At 43.4% G+C, this 15,098-nt stretch overlaps 1 long non-coding RNA gene across 1 annotated transcript in view; it reads left to right on the forward strand.

The window, feature by feature from the left end:
- LOC120097741 (uncharacterized) overlaps window positions 1-11,584 on the forward strand; it is a 37,382-nt gene extending 25,798 nt beyond the window's left edge. Inside the window, exon 2 of the long non-coding RNA XR_015641336.1 lies at window positions 10,334-11,584. This is a non-coding gene — a long non-coding RNA (uncharacterized LOC120097741). The remainder of the gene's footprint in view (window positions 1-10,333) is intronic.
- The last annotated feature ends 3,514 nt before the right edge of the window (window positions 11,585-15,098 follow it).

Genomic DNA, 15,098 nt, shown 5'->3' on the forward strand with positions numbered 1-15,098 from the left:
CTGTTATTCCATCACTGCATTTAAGCAAATGACAGTTTGGGTCAGACTCTGTATTTGAGCACTGAGAGTGAATGCACAATAAAAGCATAAAAACTTTCAGCCTGTTTTAATGAGTATTTTAATCACAGCAACACTAGAGAGGGTGACAGTTGTCAGAGAAATGGAGTTCCGTACAGCAGCTTACAACATCAGCTCTCACTAATTCACCCGATTCCTCCAGGACATCTTTCACTCACAGCATCATTTATATTACAATACCATTTAAACTCATCTGCCCAGTTTCATTTTCATATTTCATTTTGGTTTTATGAATGGATGTGAGTGGATATGTTGTGTGTGTGCACACACGTGCACACACACATGCTATGTCCACATAGGCGTCCATGGAGGCCATGTCAGATCCCTTAGAGATCGAGTTACAGGGTTCTGTATAGAAGAACAGCTGGACCCTTCTGAAATTGCCCAGAAATTGAAGAGAGGTCTTCAAGCACTCATTTACCCATTTGAACATTTGCATGGATGAGGCAAGACAATCTACTCCAGAAATTATATGGAAGAATAATTTCCCACAAGTAGAAGTATATTTCCCACTCTTAGGGACCTAACCAGTCTCTTGCCATTTTCTGACCTAAAATACTTTCATATCACTTGGAAGAATTTATAAAAGTTGGGAGAAGGGGGATGAGCTGTAAGAGTCTAGAGCAATTTATTAACATATGCTCTAACTAGAAATGTCATTTCTAGAAGACTGGATAAGAAAATGAGTAAACACGAACTAGTAAACTCTGTGTCCGCAGTCAAGACTTTAATGATCGTCACTTAAAACAGTTTGCTTGTGCACCCTAGGCAAGGGCTCTATCACTTAGTTATGTTCCCAGCCCTTGTAAAATGTTACTGAGTTAGGATTTCACTGTCTCCTGAGTTAACCTACATTTTGTTCAGTAGTCCAGGAAATTTTCAAGCTTAAAATCTTCCTGTCTCCTGGGATTATAGACAATCACTGTACCCAGCAATTTGGGAAAGTTTGGTATGAATTCTAAACGAATTTATCATATGGCGTTCCCATGCAACACTTGCTCTGTATGTCTGGAGAACAATCTAAGACAGCTACACTTTTGGTTTAGAACGAGTGAGTTTTTTAAATACATATCAAGTCAAAGCAAGAGGGTAAACGCCAAGTAGTGGATAAACAGGAGAACATCTTCAAATCAGACATAGAAAAACATCCAGCAGAGACAGTTTGGGGAACTCCAACTGAGACAGCAAAGAAAGGGTGATATCATCAAACTGGGTGCTTGCAAACATCCTACAGAAACCTACTGGGGAAGTTGAGGCAGCTAGTTGGAGTTCCCAGTGGTGAACTCCACCCAGGCAGAGAAGAGTGTCCCCTTAGGTAAGGTTTCCAAGTGAAAGAGAAAACAGCAGCAGAAACATGTGAAGCTGGGCATATCCAACAGAAGCCTTGAAAGCTGCACTGAGATTCCCAGTTGGGAGGTCTAGGCAGAGCAGGGCCTGCATTCCCACAGAGGGCACCTTTACGACACTGGATGAACAAGAGTGACCTCCTTTGGAAACTGTTGACCTTCTAGTTGTTATCAAGGGCACAGTGTTTTTATTCTTAGCTTGTCTTATTCTCCTCTCATCCTTCAAGGACCCAGGAGCACCAGCCTGGTCCTACACAAGGGGTCTTGGAGGACACCTGCGACAAACCCACTAGCGCCCTCTTCAGGCCTCAAGTTTAGTCTCAACAACCCCAAACATTATTATGGGAGAGTTTGCCAACATAATGTAAGGTGGTGAAGCCCATGTTCTCTCAGTAGAAATTCATTCAGTATCAGAGACTTCTTACAGTGAAGTCGAAGTTACTTTCCATGGCTGGGGATTGAACCCAGGACCTCACACATACCACCCAGCTGCTCTCTGCCACTGAGCCTGTCCCCAGCTCTCAATGCTTCCTTTGTATTCGCTGGAAAGTGAAAGCAGATCCTGAAAATTACTCACTCCATTTTAAGTGGAGCAATCCGAATACTCTCTGCCTGAGGATTGAAGTAAATGTGTGCACGAAAGCATTTGGTAAACGATGAAAAATGACACAGACATTGAAGATTTCTAGGCACCTTTTGTTTCAGGCTAGACATTCAAGGCATAGAAGGTGATCGCTCATAAAACAGGCATCCTTCTCTGGCACTCCAAAAAAATCTATGTAGATTAAAGGCATTAGAAATCGCTGCAGTGAATAAAACAAAGCAGGGATTTATAAAGAAACCATTGATTCTTCCTACTAGAACTCCTTCTCCAGAGTAACATGCTTATACTATGACTTATGGACAGCCATAAGCTTCTCTGTGCTGTGCAAACAAGTGACTAATTCCTCCTTTCTGCACTCCCTCCACCCTTCCTTCTCTTCCTCCCTCCCTCCCTCCCTCCCTCCCTTTTTTCCCTCTCTCCATGCCTCCCTCTCCTCCTCTTGCCCTCCTCCTTCCTCCCACCTCCCTCTTATTCTGTACTTCCTTCCTTTTTTCTTTTTTTGGAGCTGGGGACCGAACCCACTTCCTTCCTTTTTGTCTTCCTTTAGCCTTCTTTCTCTTTCCTTTCTCCACTCCCCTTTCTCCTTCAGTTTTCAACATAAATGGAATACATTACACCACAGAGACTACAGTTGTCTAATTTTTCATGTAACACTATAGTAAGCATCTTTAAAAAGGGGTATGGCTTATTCATTTAAAGTCCATTATTTTCCATGGGTGCCCTAGTTAATTTTTATCACTGTGACCAAATATCAGAGAAATCCATGATGCAAGGGAGGAAAGATTTATTCTGTCTCATGGTTTCAGAGTGCTTGGTCCACGACGGCAGGCAGGTATGGAGGGGCTGAATAACATGTATAACGGCAATTAACAGAAGTGTGTTTTCTGAAGCTTTCTCCTTAGCCCCTTTTAAATGTTTACTGGGTTTCTAGCCAATGAGATGTGCCCCCGACATTCATAGGGTCTTTCCCTATTAGCTAATTAGGTAACTCATTTCACTGAAGATTCCTCGAAGACACATGCAAAGGCACAGGTTGCCAATTCCCTAGGTCTAACAAGCCAATCAGTTTGACAATTTAGATTAAGCATGGGGGCCTGTGTGAGGATAGCTCAGCAGGTGAGGGCACTTTGCTGCCAAGCCTGACGACCTGAGTTCAATCCTTCAGACCCCATATCGTGGAAGGAGACTGCTGATTCATGCAGATATCCCTGTAACTTCCAGTGCATTCCGTGGTGTGTGCAGCTCATGTGCACACTTGCCTGCGCACACACCCCACAAAAACATATACCCCCAAAAGTTGAAAAATAGTGTCATTGTGAGCATATTGTAGACTAAAGGACAAATGTATCGCCATGATTTAACCTGTTGATGAATATTTGAGTTTACTTCTCTTCCTCTGTCCCTCCCTCCCTCTCTCCCTCCCTCCTTTCCTCCCTCCATTTCTTTCCTCTTTCTCCCTCTTCCTCTCTTTTCTCCCTCCTTCCTTCCTTTCCTCCCTCCTCCTACCTTCCCCCTCCCTCTCTCCCTCCTTCCCTCCCTCCTCTCTTCCCTCCTTCCCCTCCCTCCTCTTCTCCCTCCTTTCCTTCCCTCCTCTTCTCCCTCCTTTCCCTCCCTCCTCTTCTCCCTCCTTTCCCTCCCTCCTCTTCTCTCTCCTTCCCTCCCTCCTCTTCTCCCTCCTCCCCTCCCTTCCCTCCATTCCTTTCCTCCCTCTTTCTTCTCCCTCCCTCCCTCCTTCCCTTCCTCCCCCTCCCTTCCCTCCCTCTCTCCTTCCTCCCCTCCCTTCCCTCCCTTCCCTCCCTTTACTCCATTCCTCTCCCTTCCTCTCCCTCCCTCCCCTCCCCCTCCCTACTTTCCTCCTCTTCTTCCTTTTTTCAAGGGAGAGGTAATCCCACTATTTTACTGCAGTAGATCCTCTTGTATCTATAATAAGATGAGGTTTTAATTATTATTTTGCAAGCTAGAAAGTGGTAGGACTCATATCCAGCACCCTCCTTCCCATTAGACTGCACCATCTATACTAGAGACTGTGGATGGCTGTGTATTAATATGCATATGTCAGCCATTATCTGAGCAGCGGGATATCCACTCTTCGGTATAATGAGATCCTTCAAGACAGGATTTTACTGTTAGCATAATTATTACTTGCCTCTTCAAATTGAACTTATATTTTAAATTTCAGTGTAAATGTGAGGTGGGCAGTGATAAAATTAATTTAGTAATAGCTGTAATTATTAATGGTAGCTATTATGCATTGTTAATTATAATCATTTGCAATTTTATCATTCAGATAAATCTACTGTCTATCAGATTTTACTGCTATCTGAGTAAAGGTTTAAAGTCAGCTCCATTAACTTCCAGGTAGCTCAGAATCCTGCCTTCTGAATTGTCACTAAACTTGGACACATGGTCAATTTCATGGTGACAATTTGCTCCAAGTCACATCTAGAAATAGGAGTTACACATTTATTAAAAATGGGTCTACTCTTAAATCATGTTTTGAGCTTAGTGTTTATCACTTTTCCAGTGTGTTTATCCTGTGAGTTTGTGTGTGTGTGTGTGTGTGTGTGTGTGTGTCTCGAGCGCAGGCAGGCGCACACAAGCATATGGGTATGAGTACATGTGCTGGGGTTTTGCTCACATAAGGATCAGAGTTCAGTATCTGATGTCTTTATCCCTCTCCAGGTTGTTTGTTTATTTAAAACTCAGAGCTTAAAAATTTGATTCAATTGGGTGGCCAGTGAGCCCCAGGCATCCCGTCTGATTCTTTCTCTCTAGTGTGGGATTACAAGTGCATGCTGGAACATAGGCTTCTTACAGAGGTGCTTGGGATTGAACTCAGGTCCTCTTGCTTGCACGGCAAGCATTTTGCGGGCAGAGCCCTCTCCTCAACCTCTTCTTGTGTATTTCCTTGACTCTAGGGCTCCTCTGATCTTTAAGTCCTCACATGAGTCAAACAATGAACTGAGTTCTAACTCAGCTCTTGGTGAAATAAAGGAGCCAAGGTCACTCGCTCTCTTACAGGCATACAGAGATGCTGAAGGCTGGGACTGCCCTTCCTCTCTTCTGCTCTGACTCTCACAGGAATTGCAAATAACTGGATTTTGGTTGGGCTGCGTGTGTGCTGAGATAATGAAAATCCCTGCCTTTCAAACATGGCATGAGCAAAATTTGTGTTTTCCTGTGTTCCTACTCCTACGGACAGACCAACCCAAGTGATTTGGTTCACAATTGTCAGCGTTGACTTTTCCCGATGGCCATTACCACAACATCTCTGTGATTTGCACCCTTTGCCCTCTGCTGCTTATGACATTCCCTTTACCATGCAAAACTCGGCTCAAACATCACCTCACTTATGTTGATCCACATACTCATGGGCTAGCACTGGGTGGCTACAGTGTCCTACCAATGGGCACCAGACTTTGAAGCCAAACAAATACCATCCTTTCCCTCATGTTTAAACATTCAGATGGATGTCGCATCTATCCAAAGATGCCAAGTGCAAATTTGTTTTCGTTCTAATTGCTTTTGACAAAGTTAAATAGCTGGCCTCGGGCCTCCATTTCTTTCCTTTCTCCCTCTTCCTCTCTTTTCTCCCTCCTTCCTTCCTTCCCTCCCTCCTCCTCTTCCTCCTTCTCCCTTTCCCCCTCCCTCTCTCCCTCCTTCCTTCCCTCCTCTCTTCCCTCCCTCTTTCCCTTCCTCCTTCTCCCTACGACGGAGGCTCACCACGACAGTCTCTTCTGAGAGCTCACAGTGACATTGCCAGTGGAGTCCAGATCAAGCTTGGGATTTGCAGCTCTGGATAACCCTAGTCTACTCTCACTGGTTAACATAAAGACCCCTCTCAGAGAACCTGCTAATCCATTTTGGAATGTATTTCTAAATTAAAACATACGTCTTAATTATTTTATGGGTAATTCTCTGCAGTCTCCTGAGGGGGTCCCTAGGCAACGGCATCATTTTCAGGTTAAACAAAAAATATTTTTAGTTAAAATAAGATTAGAAAGAAAAAGAGGACGGTCTCAACAGATCTATGCTCACAGAAAAAGTCCGGGGTATATTGAGATAAGAAGCCAAAATTGGTGGTTGGAGAGATGACTCAGAGCTATAAAGTGCTGCTAGCAGACATTCATTCAATGTTAGCTGAATTAATTAATTGATTGATTGATTAATTAATTAATTGATCTAGGAAAACTTGGCATCTTCACTTTTTTTTTTTTAAAGATCTTGAGAAATCAGTGAAAGAGACTTGCTAACCTAACTTTGTTTTCATGCTGTGTTCTCCATAGGAGACATTTGGGAAACCTTCAAAAGAGATCTTCTTGTCCAACTTCCAAACAAGAAGGCTAAAGAGTGGTTGTGTGTGCCATTGTACGTACCCAGGCACATGGAGGAGAGTTTGGTCTTATTCTGTGAGAGAGAGTCACTCTCTTAGTCCTCAGCTATTGGCTAGGCTGACTGGCAGTGAGTTCCAGGGATAAACCTGTCTATCCCTGCCTGCTGAGTGGGTGGGGTTATAGACTGAGGCCATTGCCCTCAGCTTCTTACGAGATTGCTGGAGAGCTGAACTCAGACCCTATTGTTTGTACAGCAGGAGCTTTACTAACTGAGACACCTCCCCAGGTTCCAAGAGGGCCGCTCTTCTTAACTGAAATGATGGAGGGGGGAAAATGGCCTCTAGAGTCTGGATAGTGGGTTTTGCAAGGCTGAGAAAACTTCCTGCTGGAGAGATGTTGACAAGCACGGGGCGGTGTATGAAGAGGCACTCGGGGATTCTTCCTGGACAATGAGCGGCGCTTAGAAAACAACGATGTGGTGAACTCAGTCCAAATCATTCGCAAACATATGGATCCAATCTCCCTTAAAACACACATGGCTTCAACAATTAAACACCAAAGCAATTTGCAGGGAAGAGGATACACAAGAGGGATTTGATGGGGTCCATTTGAAAACTGTCTGAGGCCTTCCCTGAGCCCCGCATGGAGTCACTCCCAGGGAACACTTGGAGTGTGAGTCGGCCAGCTGTGGGGAAACACAAAGCCCCCTTCGAATGGCAAGTTGTCAGAACCATTCCTGGTGACATTCGCTCAGGCCCGCGTGGGAGAAATGGCTTTGATCTTAAGAATGATGGGAGGAGTAGAATTACACATTTTTTTTGACTTAACACTTTCCCTCTTTGTTAGACTGGCAGTGTACAAAGAGAACTGAAGTGTGTCTATGTGTGTGTGCATATGTGTTATGATAACGCTCTCCAAGAACATTCCCATCTCCAGAAAAATCCCCATTCTCCTTTACCGTGTATGCCCAAGAGAAATCTGTGCTCACTCCACTTCCATGACTAGGGAACAAGGCAAAGTACAGATAGAGAAAGGGTCCTACCCGAATCACACAGCTGCCCATGAATAGCCGGAAGCCATTCCTCCAGCCTGCTGATTTCTGCTTCCAGACCCATCGTGCCTCTAGATTAATAAAGCTGTGTAGAGCATTACCATATATTAACTTGAAACTTGCTCTCCTAGGGGGGATGCTGTCTTTCTTTCTTTCTTTCTTTCTTTCTTTCTTTCTTTCTTTCTTTCTTTCTTTCTTTCTTTCTTTCTTTCTTTCTCTTTTTCCAATGAAGCTGTAGCACTTGGCAACTGGTGACCAAGATACAATTAATTTTTTTCCCTTCTGAGCCAAATCATTGTACAAACTACCTCTGTCATCTCCAGAGCCTGATACAAGACACTGAGTTATACGTCACTCAAGTTTACCCTATCATCAAAAGACTTCACACCCAGGCGAAAACATGAACCCTGTATTCTCCTGTGCCACCATCACACTTAACCTGAACTCATGTGGCTGGCACTTTCCTGAGCAGCACATATATGAGGAAGATATGACCCTCCCACTTCATTTTGAGAGTACAATAAGCACGTGCCTTTTCAACCAACAGGTAGTAGTTCATAGGATCTAGTTTTCTGGAATTTTCTATAATTGCTTTATGATCCTCAATGCCCCCCCTCACAGAATGGTTCCTTAAAAGATTATTTAGTATAATAAGTCAAACTACATGGGACATTCACTCCAATAGATCTCAAGCTTGGCCGAGCATTAACTCTTGTTGGGGGGAGGGGATTTATTTAATTGATGTTTATTTGCTCTTTTAATCTTGTCTGTTGGTTTACAAAAACGTGAGTTTCATTTTGGCTTCTCATACATACGTACCATTGTTTCATGTCCTTAATTGGTGTAAGAGTGGCCTTTAAAGACACAGCACACCGTAACAGCTGACACGCCTGCTCTGAGCAGAACTCTGCAATGGCCATTGGTTAGTGATTGCATATCAAACGTTCACTCACAGACTGCTCTTATTAACTCTGGGAATTCACTAACCCTGGGAGGCACAGTTCACCAGAGTCAAAGAGCATAAAATGTAGACTTTTTTTTTTTTAATTTCACAATGCCACCTGTCAGAGTGCTAAATGAAGATCATGATTAATAAAACAATAATGGGAAGATTTTGCGTAGACCTTTCAATTAATGGGTGACATCTGAAGTAGACATCTCCTTCTTCCTAGAGGAGTAAGCCATTACAGCAATCGAGGCTGGTGAACGAAGAGACTATGTTTCCTTACAGCAAGTGGGAGTTTAAACCAGACCTGAACTCTAACTCTTCTCTGCCCATGATGAGAGCAGGCTATGACAGCCTCATGCTCTCCCTCTGGTGACTACAGTACGCAGCAACCATAGCTTGCTTGTAATGCCTGGCAGTTTGTCTCTCACAGTGTGCCAGGCGAAGCTGGCATTTGCAATGATGAGATAGAAATGGGGGCCGTGTACTCACTTGTCTTCTGAGCATCATACAGGGTCTGGCCACTTGGGTGTATTTCTCTCTCTCTCTCTCTCTCTCTCTCTCTCTCTCTCTCCCTCTCTCTCCCTCCCTCCATCCCTCCCTCCCTCCCTTACTTTTCTTCTTTCTTTCTCTTTATCTTTCTGTCTTTCTTTTTTTCTTCTATCTTCCTTCCTTCCCCCCTTCCTTTTTTCTGTGTCATGTGTGTATGGCTTCCTGTGAGTAGTAGATGTATGTTGGAGGGTGTGCATATATGTGCATGGATGTGGAAGGCAGCTATCAATCTTGGTTCTTGTTTCTCATCTATCTGATTTTGGTTTGTTTGTTTTTCAAACATGGTCTATCAGTGGCCGAAAGATTTCCAGTATAACTAGACTGGCCAGCCACTGAGCCTTAATGGGTCACCTGTCTCTGCCTCTCCAGTGATTACAGTCACATGGCATCACGCCCAGATTTGTGTGTGTGTGTATGTGTGGCAGTATGTGTGTGTGAATGTGTGTGTATGTGTGTAAGCGTGTGTGTATGTGTGTAAGCATGTGTGTATGTGTGTGAGTGTGTATGTGTGTGTATGTGTGTGTAAGTGTGTGTGAGTGTGTGTAAGTGTGTGTGAGTGTGTGTACATGTGTGAGGTGTGTGTGTATGTGTGTATGTGTGTATGTGTGTAAGTGTGTGTGAGTGTGTGTACGTGTGTGAGTGTGTGTGTATGTGTTTGACTGTGTGTATGTGTGTGAGTGTGTATGTGTATGAGTGTGTGTGTATGTGTTTGACTGTGTGTATGTGTGTGAGTGTGTATGTGTATGAGTGTGTGTATATGTGTGAGTGTTTATGTGTGTGTGAGTATGTGTGTGTATATGTGTGTGAATGTGTGTATATGTGTGTGTATGTGTGTGTGTGTGTGTGTGTGTGTGTGTGTATTCTAGGGCTCAAACTCTGATCCTCATACTTGTAAAGCAAATAGTTCATGGGCTGAGCCATCTTCCTAACTCCCTGGTTTTTCCTAAAGAATGTGATTGGAAAGAGTGTGTGTATGTGTGTGTGTGTGTGTGTGTGTGTGTGTGTGTGTGTACGTGTATGAGTGTGTGAGGTGTGTGTATGTGTATGAGTGTGTGTATATGTGTGAGTGTTTATGTGTGTGTATGTGTGTGTGAGTATGTGTGTGTATATGTGTGTGAATGTGTGTGTATGTGTGTGTGTGTGTGTGTGTGTGTGTGTGTGTATTCTAGGACTCAACGCTGATCCTCATGCTTGTAAAGCAAATAGTTCATGGACTGAGCCATCTTCCTAACTCCCTGGTTTTTTCCTAAAGTATGTGATTGGAAAGGGTGTGTGTGTGTGTGTGTGTGTGTGTGTGTGTGTGTGTGTGTGCACTGCATACACAGGTAAACACTGAAGGGCAATGGATCAGTCATGGGAAAGATCATGATGAACATTTTGATGAAGTATCTGATGAATGACTCTGGAACCTTCCACTCACAGATGAACTGCAAACCACAGTGACTTTAATGAAGTATGTGTGCATCCATGAGAAGAAAATGAACTTGGCGCTCCGGGTCCTTCCTTCCAGTCCTTGCCTGGCTATGAGCACATCAAACAAACATTCAGGCAGAGGACCTTTAATCAGCTTCTCAAGGACAGCGAATCGAGCCAGAAAAGTAATTCAATCCTCATGCCCAAGTTACAAGGAAGGTAAGAAAAGCTGTCCTTTAGACTCCATCAATCCCATAGAACTACTTGTCTGTTTCTTCCCAGTTGGAATCAGCCTCACGAGAACCACTTGTCAGAATGAACACCCAGTGGGAGATCAAGTGGGCACACTTTTGGCTCTGCCAGCCTCTAGCACCATCGGACTGTACCATGGCAGGCAGATCACTCGAGCTTCTAGGCTCTTCTGTGCCCTCTGTTCATCCCAGAATACCCACTGTCATGGACTCCACTCTGCCTGGTATCATCACTTAAATGTGAGGTCCCTCAGAGGTGGCTGCTGTGAGATTCATCTGTGGCTTTTTACTAAGGAAATGAATAACAGATCCCCCAAATCCCATGGGAACATGGCCTCTTCTTTCATCATCTGAAACACGTAGATGACTAATGCTTCTTGTGCGTTTGTGTTTGTGTGTACCTGCTTGTCTGTGACCACATGTGTGCACACAAATGTCGAAGCCAGAAGTCAATGACAGGTATGTTCCTCAACTGTCTGTCGTGTTATTATTTGAGTCTCATTGAACCTGGTGCTTATGTATTCGTCTAGACGGACACTCAGCAAGTCCTAGAGGACCACAGTCTTAGTCTTCCCTGGTGATTAAAAGATGGGACATATTGCCATACATGGCTTCTTTTGCTGCTGTTTTTAATATCGGACTCTGGGGGACTAAAAGCAGGTCTTCATGCTTGCGCACCCAGCACTTTGACATCTTCCCACCCCGGCCAATGTGTCTTCAAGCACCAGCTTCAAAACTGTGGGTTGGTTGAACACTTGATTCCTTCCCAACAGGGCCCTCAGAAACAGGAAGGGACACTCGGAAAACAGCAGTGGTTTGAAAATAAGGAACTTTAGAGTCGTAAAGTAAATAGGGAAAAGGCCCACTAGTGGTGTGAAAACTTCTCCCACCTGATGCCGATGGTAAGACTCAGTCCCTGTTCCTACCCCAGTAACCTTTGTCCTTCTATATAAAAAGAGTGCATATGACTGTATACCCGTGTTTTACCAAATAGAGATTTTGAACGTTATATATTTTGTGAGCCTTACCAGTCCACAACAATCTGTACTTGAGTGTCTAATTGCCCGAGTGCTAAACAATACTGAGTGTTTTATTATAAAATCTTTTCCCCAAAGAAAAGACTCTTCTGATGACTTGTTAGTGCTTACTGCTTCCTTTCTGCTGATAAAAGGTTTTCATCGTGTGTGGTGTCCTGCTGTTGCTACTAGACCTTCCAACTGAACCAACCCAGAGAAACTTTAGCGATAAACACCAGGATTCGTCTAGTTCCCCTTGTCCCCCGAGATAAGGGAATAGCATGTTTTAAAGACACCTTAGGGGAAATCCCTTTTTCCTTACAGCAGAATGAAAAGCTCTCTCTTTAGCTACCTACAGAGTTTTAAGAATTTTGCTGAGTTGCCTTTTTTACAAATACATTTCCACTTAGAAAGAGCAGGGTGGTGATACAGCCCTGAGAAATCTACCCAGCTTGGAAAACTTACATGATGGTGGATGCTTCCTTTATTCCTAGGGAGGGTCACATCCAGGATACATCCTCACCCTCCTTTCTCTACAAGACACCTTGACTCCCTGAACACACGTACCAATGTGTTGACTCCTCAGTAATGCAGTGACCAATTCTAACAAGTTTATGTTTTTATCACATACAAGCAGAAAGAGTTTGCTAAATGTATGTGTACATCAGTCAGACAAAAATGACTTGTGGCTTTGGGGTCTCCCTTACAGTCATTACTTGGCACCTAGGACAACGAAATTTAGACACCTCTATTCCTTTGAGCCTTTTTGATAAATAAAACATTTCTTCCTATCATTGTGTGGGGAGTATTGCTTATGAGCCAAACTACGGAATGTTGGCTTTTCCTAGAGACACTGAGGCTCAGGTGGTTTGAATTTAATGTCTCCTACAAACTTTGGACATTCAAATATTGGTTTCCAGTTGGTGGCTCTTTGAGGAGGACAAGTAGGTGTGGCCTTGCTGGAAGCAGGCTTTGACATTGCAAAAGACTCAGGCCATTTGAAGTTAAATCTCTCTACTTCCAATTTGTATAAAGAGATGTGAGATCTCAGATGCTGCTCCAATGTCATGCCTACCTGCCTGCCATCATGCTTCTGTCTGTAATGACTGTGGACTCCTATACCCCGAGAGTCATAGAATCTTTCTCCTATAATTGCCTTGGCCATGGTGTTTTATTACAGCAATAGGAAAGTAATATAGCTAAATAAAGAAAAAATACCCATGAAATTCAAGTTACTTTCATTCATTAACTGGTACCCCTTAGTCACTCTTCCTCAACTGAATGTTCATGGAAAACCCCTCTCTTTCCTCTTTCTACTAAATATTAAAACATACAATGGATCCTGCAGGCCCACAAAACGTAGACATCAGTCATGGATGTCTTCCTGCTTCTGGGAACTATAAACCATCATGTGGACTTCACTTGTCCTGTGTGTTAGCTAGGTTGACAAGACGCAAGACAGGAACACTGTAAAGGAGATGGGTGTGTTTTTGGATCATGGTTTTGTCAGGTGCAGACCAGGCTGTCACAGCCTCTGCTCCTGTGCAAATGCAGCATGGCAGTAAGGATGTGTGGCATAGAACTGTTTATCTCATCGCTGAAAGAAAGCAGAAAATGAGACTGAGAGGGGCTAGGGACAGGGATGTCCCCAAGGATACATCCACAGTGACCTAATCCCCTCACCTATTCCAATCTCCTAAGGTTTGGAGAACTGCAAATAATATCAGTAGTTGAGTACTGAGTACTGTATTAGGCTGTGGTTCCATTCATCCAACAGTGTCTGCATCCCAACAGGAAGTACAAGAATCTAGTAGTTGTTCTGCCCGGAAGGCTGTAATACAAGTGAAGGAGTGAACTTGCCTGGGAGAGTGAGGACAAGCAGGTAAAAGGCAAGCTCTTCCTTCTTCTGTGTCCTTTACATGCGCTGGCTGCCACCAGAAGGTATAGCCTATTTTAAAGGTGAATCACCTTACTTAAAAAAAAATCTTAATTCAGGGTGGGCGGTCCCACTTAAATAATTCAGTGAAGACAAATCCCTCAGAGGTATATCTAGCCACTTGGGTTTTAGTTCATTCCAAATGGAGTGACATTGACAACCGGGAATAACCTAACAGGAGAGACAGCTTCAGATATAGGAACAGAAGAGATGTAAAGATCTGGCCGTTGATCTACGTCCTTACCTCCCAACCGTGCATGATAACTGGTTGATGGAAGCCGGGGAGCTCTCAGATACAGAGGGAGAAGATGGAGTTTTTATTGATTCCTGGCTTGTACCAGAATCTGAGAAATGAGTCAGAGATGAGAGCAAAGAAACTGAAGAATTAAGGAACTGAGATAAAGTTTGTTGTAGGGCAAAGGTACCTACCCAGTGCGTGAGTGTGGGCTGCAAAAGACAGAGCCATCACTGGACTGCGGATGGCTCCTTTGATGAGATATATTTTAAGGAGGTGTGTGGTTTGAACAAGAACAGGCCACATAGACTCATGTTTTTGAATGCTTGGCCGATGGTGAGTTGCACTATCAGGAAGTGGGTCCTTGTTTAAGGAAGTGTGTCACTCAGTTGTGTTGGGGGATGGGGGGCTTTATATCCAAACCATCTAGAATTCTCATCAGACAAACCCACACTCCAGGAAGCTACAATGAAGTGGCTAATTGTTTCTTAGTCAAGACAATACAAAGCAAACAGACTTCCTATTCTCAAGATTGCTGTACCAGTATTAAACAACCAAACACATTTCCTGTTTGTTTGAACATTTGTGGGTTTACTATTATATTTTAAAATAAATATTTTATTATTGATTTGTTTGTGTATGTGTTTGTGTGTGGGCACACCACATGACCAAAGACAATTTGCAGGAGTCATTTCTTTCTTTCTGTCACAGGATACTAGGGGACTGAGCACAGGTTGTCAGGCTTGGAAGTACTGTTACCCACCAAACCATTCTACCTGCCCTCTGCCATTTGTATTTTAACACCTTGTTTTAGAACACATCGAGCCACTAGTGTGTGTATATTGTCAGGTAGTAGAGTGACAGGTTGATGTTAATTTCAGGAGCCTTTTGAAAAGTCCCCTAAATCACTTAGTGTGTTTTTTTGCTTCATAAATGCATGAATGCTTGGGACATATCCTATTACGTTACCAGACCTAAATTTTACTGAATACAAACACTCCTTAATTTAGTTAGGCCATGGACATTATAGATTTAAAACTCATAATCATTTTTCTAGTGATTACAACCAAAGAAAAATTTCCTACAAACCATTTGCATTTTTAATAGACTAGGAAGAAATGACAAAGAAATGTGAAAAATCCTTCAGTAGAGTTGAGAAGAGACAGAGATACAGTAGGTGGAGGAGGCTCCCTGGTTGGGCAGGAACCACAAGTCTGTAAAGCTCTTTTTCAACTGGGCTCCACTGACTCTCTTGTCACCTAGCCCATCATGAGGTTAGTAGAGGGTTCACCTAACCTTACTATAACTATTGGGATTACCATTGGAATAAGAGTCT

Source organism: Rattus norvegicus, chromosome 17 (genome assembly GCF_021556685.1).
Source record: "Rattus norvegicus strain SHRSP/BbbUtx chromosome 17, alternate assembly SHRSP_T2T, whole genome shotgun sequence".
NCBI classification, from domain to species: domain Eukaryota; kingdom Metazoa; phylum Chordata; class Mammalia; order Rodentia; family Muridae; genus Rattus; species Rattus norvegicus.